Here is a 17198-nt window from a genome sequence, read left to right as displayed (position 1 = left end):
GTGGCTGTGATGTCACAAGTTTCCTACAGTATGTGGAAATTATGAAAAGCATAGAAAATGTGTCCTTCAGCCTTGTAGAGCAACAAACACACACTTTGTGTTTGCTTTATTCTCAAATATAAGCATGAACCGCCCCTCCATATAACGGGGGTATTCACTCTGTTCTCTGGAAGCTTCTCTCCTCGCCTATGATGCACCGTTAGGAACAAACTGTTCACCGGAGGAAAATGTATGTGTTGATTCCACCAGCAGCACTTATTTCCATTTGAGCATGAGCAAATAAATGGGTGGAGATGGATCGGCCTTACCTCACTCCAACTGTGCCTGATGAGGAAAGTATTAATACTTACAGTAACGGTAGATGCTCAACAGAAGGAGGTGCAAACAGGGGAGAAAAACATTGAGAAGTCATTATTTTATACCTTTTTATAGCTCCTGCAGCAATAACTCGACACAAGCACACGTCAGTGTGTATAAAAAGCTTCTTAGCAGCTTTACAGCCAGAAGTTCTCAGCGCTCGTGTTTTTGAGTGCAGGCTGCTCACTGATTTTTATTACTGAGCAGTTAATTCCAGTAGTACATTTTTAAACATATGGACTGACAAATCATTCATTTCTGTGACATTTTTGTTGATGTAATTTTGCTTCAGCGCTAACGTAACCTACATAACTGAATGCAGTTTGCCTTCTGACAGCAAGTCAGGCAATACTTCAACGCATCCTGCAACCTGGCAGTCTCATTGTCTCACATCAGTTTGGGGGAAAGTACCCAAACTACAGTATATAGAATCTTGTACATGGGCACACATTTCACTTTTCATGTCAGCCAGCATTAAAGTGTGTTTCCTGCCTGCAGCATGACAGCGTTTATGAAGGCTGGGGACGTAGAACACAGAGTCAGGACTTCCACTCGGATGGCGGTCGCGTGTGATGGATGGATCATACAAACATGAGCTCTTTGCAGGACAACAAATCAAACACTGAATTATTTTACCATAAGTTAGTAAACTTATGTAATGTGAGCTAACTTTCTTTTATGGTTTTCTTGATATACCATGTGTTACCCAAAAGGTTAAGTTTAGGCCCCATTGCTACTTGGACAGTTCAGGATAACATCTAATGAAGCTCAGTGTAAGTTCGATCAGGAAGACTGTTTCATGTCATCCATTAATTCATGAATTCATCATTCATCTCTTTCCGCTTCTCTGATCAGCTGATCATGGGCGTTTACTCTTTCAAGTGTGAAACCAACAAGGTTTTGCCACAACCTTCATCAGCCAATCATCCTGCAGCTGTCGAACATTTTTGTGCTTGATGACACCATAAAAAAGGAAATAGACCTACATTTACATCCGTCCATCCCTCTATGATCTATACCGCCTATCCTGTTCAGGGTCGTGGGGGGTCTGGAGCCAGTCACAGGGCTGACACACAGAGACAGACATCATTCACACTCACATTCACACCTACGGGCAATTTTAGAGTGAAGAATTAAGCTGGAGTACCTGGAGAGAACCCACGCATGCACACGGAACATGCAAAGTCCATACAGAAAAGGCCCCTAGGGTTCCAACCAGGAACCTTCTAGCTGTGAGGCGATAGCACTAACCACTACACCACCGTGCAGACTAATTGAATTTCCCTTTACGCATTTTTTAAAATGATATTTTCCTGAAGTTACAAGGTAGCATTATAATGCTCAATGTCTTAACACTCTGTATGTTGAAGGCATTACATTTATTGCATATGAAGTCCAGAAAGAAAAGTCCACTGTAATCTGAGACCCGCTTGACAGCATGACTGAATCAAAGCCAGCGTGCAGTGTAGAAGTGAGAAGTGTGTGCACATTGACCCTCAGCAGGGATGAGTTAACAGAGTTCAGATAGGAGGTCAGATGCCAAATATTCAGTCTTACACTGAGCCAGGTTCAGAAGTGCGCCAGAACTCTACAGAGAATTTAAATCAAAGCCAGAGACAGGCCTGGTGAAGGGGTCTGCTTTTCTTTTGAGCTGGATCATACAGGCATTATGTTCAGTCCCTTATGAGGTGACAGAGCAGGCATGTGAAGCATCAACCGCTGCAAAGCCCCAAGTCAGCTTCAATTCAACATAACGGTCTATAATAAGCATTTGGGCATTCATGCTGGTCTGTTGTGTTCACCAAAGGACCACCGCTGAACAGACCTGAAACACAAAGTCATAATCGTCATAGTCAAATCCCGTTTTATGGTTTTCATAATGCAGATGGTAAAACACTGAGTGGCACATGTGCTGTTCTTTCCACTTCCTGAGTGACTTTGACTCAGTACCACCCAATGACTCATGAAAATATCAGACTCATATTAAACAAGCATTTTTTTGTTTCTTTACAGAAGGATGTCAAGCATGGGGCGGTTCTGGCTCAGTGGTAGAGTCGGTCGTCTCTAAATCGCGAGGTTGGGGGTTCGATCCCTAACTGCTGTGCTCACGTGTGCTTGTGCAGGAACCCCAAATTGCTCCTGAAGGCACAGCCATCGGTAATGAATGTGCATAGATCCTGATTGGAGATTGGCACTACTTACATGTCGTGTAAAAGCGCTTTGATTCGATAAAAGTACAGTCCATTTACAACATATAAACAGTATACAGCTGCTGCACAGTCGAGGTATTTTGTGCAGAAGAGTCCAGACCAAAAGCATCATCACATGTACAAGCCATATGTTTAATTCATGCAGCACAAAGCCTGAGCTGGTATAAGATGTCCGTGCTGCATTGCCAAGGACTTGAACTCTCCACCTTTACAAACTAAACCTTATGATTATGTTGAGCTACCTGCAGAAATGAGAATTGTTTCACACTATGAATTAGGCAATTCCCAGGGTTATGATGCAGGTAAAGGCAGATTTTAAACTAGAATTAAATATTCATTGCAATTCAATTTAGTGTCACCAGGACCCTAACAAGGATGTTTTTGGACTGTGGAGGGAGTACCTGAGTACCACACATGACTGGAACTAGGAACCTTCCAGCAGCCTTTTACAGTCACATTCACACCTACGCAATTTTACTCACCAATGAACCTAACGAGCATGTCTTTGGACTGTGGGATGAAGCCTGAGTACCTGGAGGGAACCCACACATGCACAGCTCCTGCTCCATCAGGCCTACAGTTTGGTATAAGTTGCAGAGTTGTTGTACGTACGACTGATTTGTTATGAATTTTCAGTTTAAGACAGTTGCTGTTACACCACCACTAATGACTATTAGCACACAAAGCCAGTCAAGAAGCATGGACAGGCAGATTTCCCAGTAGGAAGAAGAAGAAGATGTAAAATAATTTGATGGCAAAACAAGAGGCACCGGCAGATGGCCTGATTGGCTCCTACTAAAAGGTGACTTGATGATAGCATCAGTAGTGTCCCATGCTGTCAGAAGTCTGAACAATAAGCAGGCAGATCAAGCAGAGGATGGTGGGACTTTGAGTTCCTCTTTTGTGCTTCCATCAGGTGGCTACAACCAGAAACCGAGCTACTGTTCATTTCCTGATGTGGGATATAGTGATAACATCTGGACATACTCGCAGCGGCATCAGTCTAAATATGGAACTTATCTAAAGACAGTTCTGTGGTCAGATTGCGGGCTTCATTCCTCCCGAGTCAAATGCTGAGTCATCGCTCACTTGATAGGGTGATGGAGGCCAAGCCAGCACTTAGGAAGCCTTTCTGTTGTTTGAGGGGCAATTTGAGCGTTGAGTGTTGGAGCAGTAATTTCCCCTCAGCAGATTCTATGCATGTTATTTCTACAAACATTAACGCCTTATCGTAGGACCGTGCACTGAGAGGTCTTTCATTGAGAGAGCTGGAACTAAATGAAATGCTGCCAGATGAAAACACTAGAACATTTAATTAAAGCACAAAGTTCATTGAGTGCATAATAAGTGTAGTATATTCATATGTGCTCTTAAGCACACATGAAGTGTAATAATTGCATTCTACCTTGCAGATATGGACCTTTGCTGCTAATATGTGTTATCTTATGCAGATTATTATGGTAAGTGAAAATGATTTTGTACAGTAGCCTAAAAACTGAACAGCGACGGCAAAGATATACATTTCATAGACATAAGGAGTCAGTAAATCATCGGGCTATGCTGCAACAAATAATGCTGCATAATCAGAATATATCAATCATTTGTTGGTTTTGGTCTTTGCGATGCCTTTTGGCGTCTATTAATTCATTAATTCCTCCATACAGATATGTTAGTTTGCATCATACTCAGTGAATGTTTCAGGATCGGACATCCCCTTCCTGGTTCACAATCTTTAATCATGTTACTGAAAACAGGTTTGCATTGCAGTTCGCTTGAAGTAGTAATCTCAAAGACCTCAGTTTCGTTCTCTTTGGCGACACCTATGGTGATAAACGGTAATTGCGGGAGCACACGTCCCAGATATCCAGACAGTGCTGCATGTGTGACGTCCACGGTTGGCTCCGGTTGTAACTCTTGATTTTCTTGGCTGACGGTCGCTTTCCTTTTCAGACTGTTTGCTTCATCTGAGCGTCGAGTTTGTTTCTTCTTCTTTGGATTTTCACTTGTTGTTGAAGTTGTATCTGTAGTCATCCATCTTTTCTTTGTTTGTTCAGCCATAGTAGATTACTGTTTACTCGCTACACTTGCCTGAAAAGCAGCCGCTTAGCTCCGCCTACCCTCTCTGGCAGACCTACCACTGCTGCCGGAGAACCCGTCACTAACTGGGCGCCGCTTGTGATTTTTTCCTTGAAAGTCGCCACAGACACCCAGTCTGTAATACCGCAGATGCAAAGTCTTTCATCAGTGGGCCATAGGCTCAGTCACCATTGTGTTACCTCATTTGGCGATAGATGGTGACTTAACAGACATTTATTTAAACAGAAATTTTAACTTCATTCATGCTAACTCCAGCTTCTGATGCTAACTACCATCCTGCTGTCAAAGAAACTCACAGACATATTTGCTATCACTCTATCAGTCTTTCTCTCTTACCTTTGACATCCTCAATTTCCTGATTTCCTGTGTGGCTTTGGCTGCATTTCCTCTCTCCTTTCCTGTGCAACTCATAGTACCTGCAGGCTACTAGCTACTAGCTTGCTAATGCTGTTAGTATGCTTCTAGTATAAGGGTTTATAGTTTCTATTCAAATTGTTAGAGCAGTTTCTAATCCCTGTCGCACACTGTCACTACAACATTTTGGTGTAGAGAAACAATGACTCTACGGAAAAAAAGCTAACTAGCCAGTTTTTCGGTGAGACACAAGCATGTCTAAGTCGTGTTCATCATTTACTGTCCTCTGTAAACAGTTTAAGTTTCCAACATTTTTCTCTTATCACGAATTTCCACAGAGATACAAACATTAGTTGGTTTATGTACTCTGTTCATCACCAAGTCCCTGAAGCACACAGAAAGGAAAAAGAGGAAACTTCCTGGCATGAGACACACCCAAATAAGCAAAATCAACCTCAGACATTTGGCACGCTCTAAATCCACCAAATCCTGCCAGCCCAACAAACCTCATAAACAGAGTGTATTATAGCCCAGGAACAAATAAATAGAATTAGGAAGGAGGAATAAATACCGTAATTTAAATACTTTCAAAATTATATTTGTGGAACAGATGTAAACAAACTTAAATGTGGTGCAATAAAGTAAATAATAATCATAAAGAAGATCAATTGTATTTGTGACTTGTGAGCTAAATATTGAACGTAATGACGAACAATTTGACAAAGAAGAGGATTTGTACATGATGTAATATAAATATTCAATTTCCTGTTTATTTCACATAATGGACACTGCAGAAGTGTACTTTACGTAACAATATTCGAATGTAAATCCTTCTCGATCAGAGCTCGTTTCTTAGTTTACTCTCTGTTTACTGTTACTGGGGCTGCTACTTCAATTAGGCTGGAGATACAGATTGGACTTGGCTGAGCTTATATCTATTTCAGATGCAGCAGATGTGCTCCAATTTAGCGTATGTGTGCATGTGTGTTTGTAATCAGGTGTTGAGGTAAACTGCTCACAGATGGCACTGGCGGAGAGCAGCGTGGGGATTGAAGGCGGAAGGCAATGAATTCAAAGCTCCTCCCTGAGTGAGGAAACAGAAACTTATCTCTCCTGCCAGGCATCTCGTAGAAACTTCATCGCTTTGCTGTCTTTTTTTGATGTCTCTGCAACTGTTGCATGTGCTTGTGTTTGTGTTTGGGCTATAAACAAAAAAGTGTTTTAGACAGTAAAACTAACAACATTCTTGTCAAGTGAGGTCTTTTTGGCGAGACACTGGGTCTTGGCTGGACCTCAGGGTAGAAAATAGAATTATGATAAGACGTTTATTAAAGGTCAACAGTAGAAATGGGATAAATATATTGAAACTCTGGCTTTGGCTTTATACTTGTTAAATAAAATGTTATTTTTTCCCAAATACATTTTGCTTTAAATTTAATATTTAATTTGCCAGGCTTGGTGGTCAACTATGACGATAAATTAAAAGCAATAACATGCTGTATAACGATGGTTGACTGGCCTTGAAAGCGTTTAAACTCACTCACACTTTACTCTCAAAAGCAGTTAAAGTGCAGTTACTTCATTTACTGTATTCACACAGCAGCCACTATAAGGGCCTGTGTCCACCAACAGTGTTTTTTGCGCTTGCAGCACCTACTTTCAATACAAAACCAATGCAGTTCAATGTTTCAGCACTCAGCGTCCTCGGCGCAAAAACACCCTCGGAGTCAACTTCAACTTTTGGAAAACCACCGTGCTTGTCATTGTCGCCTCTCCCTCACCGACCAATCAAAATCAAGATGAGGCAGGACTTCAGATATCAACTTTGTCAACAACAATGGCGGAGTACAGGCGTATCGTTTAGTTTTTTCGAGGCTAATGTCAGTACGCGATTCCTTTCCAACGTTTTTATGTTGTCTTTGTAAAATTACATTGAATTTAAACAAATATGAAGCATACAGAGCGATTTAAAACAGACGTAACGATCACTACCGAAGGAAGCGGGACAACTTTCGTAACCTAGCAACAGCAAGGGCTGGCGAGTAGCACTCTGAAATTGCGGTTGTGGGCGCTGCCAGTAAAAAAAGCAGTGTTAGTGGACACAGGCCCTAAGGGTGGGAAGCTCAAATGCAAATATAATGTGTTACTGCTGGATTCCAGAGCAAATTACAGGGAGTTAACATATCGTTATAACGTCACTGCTTCCTAAATTATCAGCAATTACGAATACAATGGATTATGAATATCCAAAAGGGACATCGGGCCATAATTTAAGTTAAAACAACATACTCAATAACTCATTACTTATCCAACAGCTCACATCATTAGGTCACATCAGCTAGCTAGCCGTTAGCTCACCTTTGAAACGTCAAACTATACCTTTTTATTTTTCTGGACTATTAAATAAAAGTGTGTTTGTGCGTAAAACTGTCGGTGATGTTTCCTTGTAGTTTTATTTGCATTCTATGTGAATGTGTTTTTCGGTCCAAGTGTTTTTCTCACCGTGTGCATGTGTGTCTTTGTGTGTGTGAGGCGTTGCTAAGGGAAAAGCCCAAAAACACAGCCAAAAACTATTTATACAGACCGTTTCCTCTGCAGGGATGAACCCAGCCCCTTAAATCTGCCAAAAGACTCGACATTCTGTAGATGTACTCATCACGGTGTGCATCTGTTTAATCTTTAACTTTGTCTTCCAAAAGCTTGATTTCTATTATTTCTGATACTTTACATCAGAAGAGATTATCAGGCCGAGACACAGAGGTTTGTCCCTTTTCTGCTTTGTCATCTCGAGCTTTAGAGCTCAGCTTTTCCACATCTGTCCCCGCTACAAACACCGAGAGATGTAATCATTACCAATGTAGGAAGACGAAAAACAGTTTGTTATTGAGTCAATTCAGCACAGTGGGAGGCTTCCACCTACCTTTTTGTTTGGCCTTTAATGTCTTTTATTAAGACATGCTGTTTTGTTTGTAGATAAACCATTGCAACCTTTATGGCTTTCAGATGGATGTTATTAAAGTAATGTGCGCTGAGATGTTTATCATCCTTAAGCTGAGTAAACCACACATTCTAATACACAACATTGGTAAGATGATGGAGAGATATGTCCACCATTTAAGCCAAGCCTTCAGTGATTAACATACCGCAGCCTGGTGATTTCTGCTCTTTTTTCAGACACACTCTATAGGGTCACTAAAAAATGGAGGAATTTTGAAAGACAAAAGCTAAATAGGAAGCAGACAGGCCGAACAGCTGGCCAAGAGGGAAAAAAAGCAGAAGAAAAAAATGTTTTAGGCCCAGGAGGAGTTATAAAATGGAAATGTGTTGCGCACATGAGGAGCCCAGCTGCATACCATCCTTCAGTGAAGCCATTTCCTTTGATTTTTCTCTCTCTTATCTGGATTAAACTCTGATATCCTGGAATGACACCAAACCGTCCAGATGATGCACACCGGTGGACATCACACTGACGTGGCCGTTTCAGTTTTATACCTGGATCTTCATCTGGTCTGCATAAAACAGAGCGAATGAAAATGTAGCCTAAACATATATCATGTTTTATGTGGTAATACTTTATTAAAGATGCGCATTAAATAAACAATGAAGTCATAAATCTTGCAGCACTAAGGCCCGTCCTTAAGACACTCCGACAGGTTATGGAAGCAGCTCTGCCTAGATCTACCAATCCACTGCATAGCTTCTGGCTAATTGCTAACAAAAGCTCATGTTACACAGGGACAATTCTAAAGTACTTTAACAGGACTGTTCTTCACCATGTTGACCATCTTAGTTTAGCATGTTAGCATGCTAAGACTTTTGGATTTTTCAATTAGCACTCAATGCAAAGTACAGCTTAATTCTTTCAGTTTGGAGCATGATGAATTAATTTAACACTCACATTGTATGTTTTCCTTCAAACCCCTGCCCTCGTGATAAGATGGCCCCTGCTTGCACTCATACTGTTAGCTATGATAACTGTATGTATGTCCTGTGCTCCAGCTTTACCCTCAAATTCCACATGATCCGTCTCTCTCAGGCACGGCCTCCGGTGTCGATCACGGCCATTCAAGTCAGTGCTCATGATTCCACAGCACGCGTCACATCCCAGAAGCGTCTCTCCGCTCTGCCACTCCAAGCACGCCTCAAGCTGAACAGAGCAGATCGTTCCAAACGGGAAGTCAGACACAAAAACAGCATACAGCATCCGGTCATTTTAAAATAAAACACCATACAGACCGGTACAGACCCCCATTTTTTTCCGTTTTCATGACAACAACACACTGAAATCTTGAAAGAACACTTTTAATTAAGTAGTGTACTCAGCCATGTTAGAAGCACAAAATCTGGTTTGTGTGTTGCTCTGTTTAACATTGATGTTATTGTGTGATTTTCGCAATGTTGCATGATAACGTTATTCTCCCGCGATCTTGTGAATCCAGCTGCTTGGGCCCACGCTTCCTGTGGGCGAGGGCTTGCGCCGTCTGACGGACCAGACATTTTGAAAAAATCCCCCAAACACTTGAATGCCAGGTATAGTGTTGACAAATGTTATAATACCTGGTTTGTTGACGGGCTGTTTGCTTTACTTTTAGAGCATCCAGTGTGGGGGTAAACCTTGATGGAAAATGGTAAATGGTCTGTACTTATAAAGCGCTTTTCTAGCCTTCTGACCACTCTTGCACTTTTACACGACATGTCATATTCACCCATTCACACACACATTCACACACTGATAGCCAAGGCCTAAGGGCCAATCTCCAATCAGTATCACCCATTCATACACCAATAACTATGACTGCGGGAGCAATTTGGGGTTCAGTGCACAAGGACACTTCGACATGTGGCTGTAGCAATCAGAGATCAAACACCCAAACTTCCAACTGCCACTCAGGCCATGTCCACACGTACACGGGTATTTTTTAGAACATTTTTTCTTTGCATTTCAGCCTTTCGTGCACATAATCAGCGTTTTAGGTCACTGAAAACGAATCTTCTGTAAAACTCCGACTAGAGTGAAGACTTTTAGAAGCTCAGTTTCCGCAGAGACGTGTAGACGGGGAGTTTTTGGCTTGTGACGTCAGGCTGTGTGCCGTTATCTCCATGGTGACAAGTCACTAATGAGGCGGCATTCCTTGCAAAATGTCCGACGTGTCAAAAACAGTGATGCTCAACCGGACCTTTTACATGTTTACACACGTGTACAGTTACTTGTCTACTACATTGAGGAACAGAGGTGTCGGGATAGAGTTTGTCAGACGTCTGACTGGCCCTGATTCTTCTTCCTCTTCTTTGCATAACCGGGTTATATCGCCGTCGGTTGGTGTGGCATCCTCATGACCATGCTTGTGTGGACGGGATTTTTTTTATTTAAATGAAGGAGGCAAAAACTCAATTTTCAATAATGCCCGTGTAGACGTGACCTCAATCACAGGGCTGACACATAGAGACAGGCGACCTTTCACGCTCACACTCACACCTACGGGCAATTGAGAGTCACCAATGAACCTAACGAGCATGTCTTTGGACAGTTGGAGGAAGCTGAAGTAACCGGAGGGAACCCACGCATGCACTCAGAGAACATGCAAACTCCACACAGAAAGGCCTTCTACGTCCAAACCAGAATTCGAACCAGCAACCTTCTAGTTGTGAGGCGACAGCACTAACCACAGCACCACCATGCATCATCAATAATTCATGCTCACAAATTTAAAGAAAGAAATAAAGATAGGAAAATAAACATCCTGATGGGAGTGTTATTTGTCTTACAGGTATTGGAAGTAGTTGGCACAGTAGATTTAGCCCTGGCATTGAAGTGGGGTTCATTTTTTAAACACTATTTAAACATTTACCAGTTTACAGTTTGACTTCAGTAGTTCAATAGTTCAGTAATGTTGCTCCTATTCTTACCAGAACAGTATCAACCGTTAAAGTGCAGCCATAATTCAAAATAAAAGACAAATGTTTTATGTGTCTCTGTCTTGGCTTTTATTTTGAAGAGAGAATTAGTAATGCCGTTGAAAATGCAAACCACTAAATGTGAAGGAGCCCGTCATCTCCGTCCAAGTCTCATTACTCAATTATTTATTTCTTTGAGACGCGCTCACATGGCTCCACAGTCTTTTCTTTAACAAACCGCTCACTAACATCGCCCTTCACGTGATGCACACATATTTCCATACCCATTTGGGTTTGGAAAGCCCTTCTGGAATATTCCTCTGTTAGTTTTCCCATGGCCAACCTCAGGCCCATGTTACACCTCTTCTTACATGACAACGATGGGGTAGCTGACCACACCTTCCCACACCACCCACACGTTCTCACTGGGAGGTAAGCTCACAAGGACCAGATACTGTTGTTTTGTTGTCAGGAACAAATCCCTCTGAGGTATCCTGTGGACCCTTTGAAGAGTCCGTGTTATCAACAGTTTGAGATATTCCGTGGAAATGAAACTTATGGTTCTGATAACTGAAGGGCATCCCTGGTTTTTTATGAGGTTTCTGTAAATGTCTATTCTGCAGAAAAGCAGCTGGCTCCCACTCGTCCCACAAAAGAGTCAGGGACTGAACGTCTTTCCAACACTTAACCGTTGCTGTAACTTGCTTCTGGTGGATCACATCTCCCTCTTGCTCTGCCAAACGCAGCCCGCAGTCCCCCCCGCCTCCGGTGCTTCTCTGACTCACCAATCCTGCAGAACAATGCCCACCATTGAACCCTCAATGGGCGTCTTTAATTGACAGCTGGAATATATTAATGCCGTAGCCAGTAGCCATGGCTACTCCACAATAAATTGCATACGTACATATTCATGAATGAAAATGCATTTTGAGCTGGTTAAAGATGGAAACATGGTGGGACTCATAGTCTTTAGCTGTCCTGGAAAGGCCCTTCAGAGCTGCACATGTTTACGGGCTGACTCACTACACAGTCGCCTTTTCCAGCCCCGGTCCATGAGTGGTATTTACCTTGAGAGGTTATAATTTCCATGATTTGGATAAATGAGTTGGCTTGCTTGACATCTGGGTGTAATTATTGCTCATCAGGCTTATGGTTTTGTTAAATCAATCTAAAATAAAAAAATAAAATGGTGAAAGCCTGCGTTGTTTCAGCAACAGAAAGCTCAGACTTCCTCCCTTCTGGTCATCACGGTGTACGTTTATGATGACGTCACAATTCTGTTACAAATGGTGGAAAACATGATGAAAAGCGCAGGTGAAAGGTGGCCTTGATGTGGCTGCAGGAGGCTGTCGTTTGCATGATCCTGTTTAAAATAATGTAAAGTAAAAACCACAATAGTTGGAGCAAACTTTATGAAGCTTTTTAACATACTCCCAGACATTCTCATGAGTTCTTATTGTTTAGTTTAGTTTTTAATTTATTCTGTCTTGTCATGTATTGCTTAGTTATGTAATTCATTAGTGTTTCATTGTTTAGATATTATTTCCTGTTTTAGTTTGGAGTTTTGCTGTCACACTCCTGAGTTTCTTTGCTAGTTCGTCGTCGTCTTTGCCCTGTTTCCTCGTGGCTCTCCGTGATAATCACCTGTTCTGGTTTTTCCTTTGGATTTATTGTTATTGTCTTTTTGCCTTTTATGTTAAATAAATATTATTTCTTAGTCTGCATTTGGGTCCTCTCCCTTTTTGTTTGAACTGAAAACCGTGACATGACATCACAACAAGCAAAAATAAATAGAATAGGCTGTATCTGAAATATCTTCAGAAACTTCAAATATCTTATGGTGGTTTAAGAAATATTTAGTTCACAATTCCACACACAAATATTTTACATCAATGTGTTTAGCTTGTTTGTGTAGCAAAATCTTCTGGAAATAGCGTACAAGTCAGATTTAAAGTATTCATTTATTTATAACACAATTTGTCATGCGGTTTATTGACCTTCATAACACTTTAGCATAGATTGTACAGACTCTATAGGGGTATAAAGCATTAAAAAAATACATCACAACTAGCGAAAGCAATCCATGCACTAGCAGACTTGTGACACTGCAGAGTTTAAAGAGTTAATGTAAAAAAATGTCTGTTTTTCAACTCTTGCTTCAGTCAAACACCGTTGAGGCAACATGGACACTGGGCCAGCTGTTTGAAAGTGGACAAAATTTGCAGCCAAGCATGAGTCATTATAAAATACATCCAGCTCACTGCGATGACACTGAAGGTATCTTACAATCTGTACCATGTAATCATGAGAAGCCTTAACTATGCAGCGGGGTTTACAGTGTGGTGGAGCCGACAGAGCCAAGGATCTGACAGAGTGGAATAATGTTTAAGACTCTGAATGTTCTGTTTTACAGGTTCACGGGGGGAGCAGCTGTTACGTAATGGCAGAGGCACGACAAACGCTTCAGCATGGGAGTAAAACAAACACCACTCTGAAAGGATGGACTGCTATATTCCAGAGCTGCATTTAGCTTTATACTCAGTGCTGTATTTAACGAAGACAAGGCCAATTCAGGATGGTGTTTTCACTGCAGGTCAAAAGGTCACCGGATAACTGGAGGTCATAGATTGAAACGTGACTACTCTGTGTTATAATAACGATTTATCCTAATTGTGGTGCTTTAGCGTGTCACAGCACATTTATTTAACACTCCGTCTTGGAGTGCATTTTGTTTGTCTTCTCTACTTCAGGCTTCCTCTCCTCCCGGTTCCAGATGTTTTCTGTTACTATTAAAAGTCTTCTTTATTTTCCACTGTCATCCATCTTTATTATATGAACTGAAAACTGCAGAGCGCTGCCTTTTTTTCATCGTGGTTCAAGATCTGTCCCAGAACTCGAATCCTGCATCATACCATACAAAGCTGCACTAAAGGAGCAGTGTGTATGATTAAGATGCATCACTTGGCCTCACCCTAAACTTACAAGCGTGTAAGATAACTTGCAAATAAATGCAAAAGACCCTCTAGAGCCTGTGTTTTCTGTCTGTTCTGGGCTACTGTAGAAACATGAAAATGGTGTGTAGGTATTCTGACTGCGCTGTTTTATGTAAAAGGTACAGACACAAAGCAGCTCCATGATAACGCATGACTTGACAGACTTAAAAAGAAATAAACAGCAACTTTAGAAGGTGACACTGATGATTACACAATTAACAAGTAACCTTAAAGCTCGTGTGAGGAACTTTTGGTTTGTGTTGATTTTGGCGCCCCCTGTGGACAAACCCGTACCTCTTATCTCTTTGCTGATTTTGTCCTGTACGTGCTTAACTGAAGGTTTTTAACAAAAAAAAAATCATATGTATCACTCACTTTGAATATTTGCCCTGGAAAATGTAAACAAAAGCAGCGTGCAGTTAATCGCTTAGTCTGACACCTACCCCCCCCCGCCAGCAGTTTCAGGCATTAAAAATAACTATATAGAAATAATCAATCATGTGGCTGATGGTCTGATTTGCTTTTGTAGCTCATATAGAGTAATCAGAGTTAATTTCAGTCTGTTTCATAACCACTGAAAAACTCCTCACAAGAGCTTTAACTTCACATTTACAGCCAAAGAACAATGCCAGTGCAGAGAGCAGAGACAAGGGCTGTGTTCGAAATGCCGTTCTATATACTATATACTATATACTACATACTATATACTGCATACTGCATACTGCATACTGCATTTGGGGTATGGAGGAACTTTTCAAATTCATTTTGCAGTATGCTACGCCAGGCGAAAGTAAACAATAACCGCCGCGTCTTTAGCTATAGCACCCCCTTCTGCTGGAATGCTGCTGCTGTCCGTCATTTCAACTGCCGCTGTGATGTTCCAGTGCCCTGCATTGTGGGATACAGTAGGCGAGGCAGACTGGTCCAGTGCATACTGATTTTTCCGAATCAGCACGACATCATGACATATTTTGCTTCTGTTTGCATACTGCATACTACATTTTGGCCAATTCATTAGGTACTGCTAGTATAGTGTGGCATTTCGAACACAGCAATGATGTACCTTCTCATGGAAAATCCCAGAGACAAAGAGGAAGTGCAGCAAAAAAAATGCTCTCCATACTTGCTGCAATAACTTCCAGCACTTGCCTTTAAAGATGGTGTCCAACCTTAACATTATACACAGTTCATTTATTTGCAAAATGTCATAAAAACACGTCATGTCGTCAAAAATGTCGCCAAAACATATGGAATGTTGAAGAAGTGCAATTGTTTGTTTACCTCCTACAAAATAAAAGTCTTTGCTTCAATCCAAAGAAAACCTGTACTGTATGTTCAGAATCTGCCACAACAGCATCACACTACAACACCAGGACGAGACTCGCTCCTTCTAAGGATATAAATGTTTCTGCAGAAAATATGACCTTTTTTTATGTGTCTGAAAAAACTAAGTGAAAATCAACTTCCTTCTTTGCAGCTTACATAGTTAACGTCCTGCACATTACTGTCCCTAGTTGGATTCATATTTGTGTGTGCCTGACTGATTGATTGATGTATGATTTTATTCGCAGACATTGCAGAAGTTTATTTGTGTTTATATTTTCTCCATGCTGACTCAGAATAACTCTGCATTCATGACTCAGCAGGAGACATGCTGCTGCCAGCCTGCCCACACTCTCTAAGAGATGACACTTCATTACTCCAGTCCCTGTTCCACCCCAGTTATTGGTGCCATTTTTGGAGTTCAGTTTAACAGCACACACAGCCTGGTCGCTGCGTGGGATCTTCTGGCTGGACCCTTTCGCCAGACAACCTGGAAAGAATGTGATGATGCTCACAGCTGTTGCCCCTAATAACCAGATGCTTTAGGAGAAATGATCGGTGGGAACATTAGACCCAGAGGATGCTCCGTGATTGTGAGTGTGGAAGGAAGTTTCAATTTTCTTCAGATTTTTCCGATTAAACTGCATTCCCACAATTTCCCTAAATCAGACTCACAATCATCTTTAATACAAACCAGGTATAATATTCTGTCTGACTATTTTGATGTGTGCAGAAGTTTGTATGGAGCAGATTCTGGTTTAAAGTAAAGCTCAGTCTTTGCAGATAACGGAGCTGCCGCTTGATGAGGCATGCATTTCAATTAAAGGCTGCAAATGTTACTTGTATCTGTCCTGCTGCCTGCAGTTGGTTTATGGGATTTTATCAAGTGAAGGGGAGTTCTTAGCAGTTATGTATGTTTGGAATCCCCCATTACTCTTTCTATCAATACTTACTGTGTTACTGCCTTCCTTAACACCATGATGGCCAAGGTTTAGTTAGATTAGGCAATAAAACAATCTGTTTAGGATTAGGAAACAATTGTAGTCATGTGCTAAATTTGGTTTGGCATTTTGGCCGTCACCATCTTGTTTTTTAGGGGGGCAAGAAGTGACCAAACAAGAGCGTGGAGCTGGAGAAGAGAGAGCGGTTACTAAAAGTTGTTAGTTAACGCTGCCTTAAACAGCGACTTGCAGGTGTGGAGACACCAGTGAATCAAAAATTATTTCGTAATAATATTTTCAATGAAATATATGAATTAATCCACTACAGCGGCTTCTGGAGTCATTTTTTGTATGTTTTCTTTTATTTTCCGCATCAGAACAGACGACCGGATGTGATGTAACATGAAGGAGTCCCGCCGATTAATGACGGATTTAACTTTAATAAATGTGGATCTAAATGCCAGTCTTGTCATTTGAAGATGAAGAATTTCTGAGTTCATATGCACACGACGGACCACAGGCTTATAATTATGAGCCTGTTAGGCGTCAAAGAGCAGGAACAGGCCGGGATGAGGAGAAATAACAGCCACAGGAGAGACAGTGAGCTGTAGTGCGACGAGAACCAGAGGAGACCTGGGCAGGTGTTGTGATGAGAAACCAGCGTACACTAGTGATATCTAACGCTGTGCTCACATCACAACATTGTACAGTTTATCACATACCAAAGGCTTGTGGGAGCATTAATACTTACCCATTACAGTTACTAATGAGCGAGTGTCAGCTTGTAACAGTTGTATTTCCTTCTTTAACGGTTATCACGTACTAAGTTTTATGGTGCCACAGCAGTGTGTGTGAGAGAGGGGGGGGGGGGGGGGAGAGCAGTGACAGTTTCCTGATTCTTTGTCTGATAGGTGCTCGTCTGTCCCGTCCAGAGGTCCCCTCTCTTCACCTGCACAAAATGCACCCAGGCACGAAAGCTAGCTCCGTTCCTCTTCCTGTCAGAAGAACGGTGGGCTCGATGTCCCGTC

This window comes from Semicossyphus pulcher, unplaced genomic scaffold, assembly GCF_022749685.1.
Source record: "Semicossyphus pulcher isolate SPU_LCO1_2020_fin unplaced genomic scaffold, fSemPul1.0.p SCAF_15, whole genome shotgun sequence".
Lineage (NCBI taxonomy): Eukaryota > Metazoa > Chordata > Actinopteri > Labriformes > Labridae > Semicossyphus > Semicossyphus pulcher.
Note: the sequence above shows the minus strand (reverse complement) of the source record.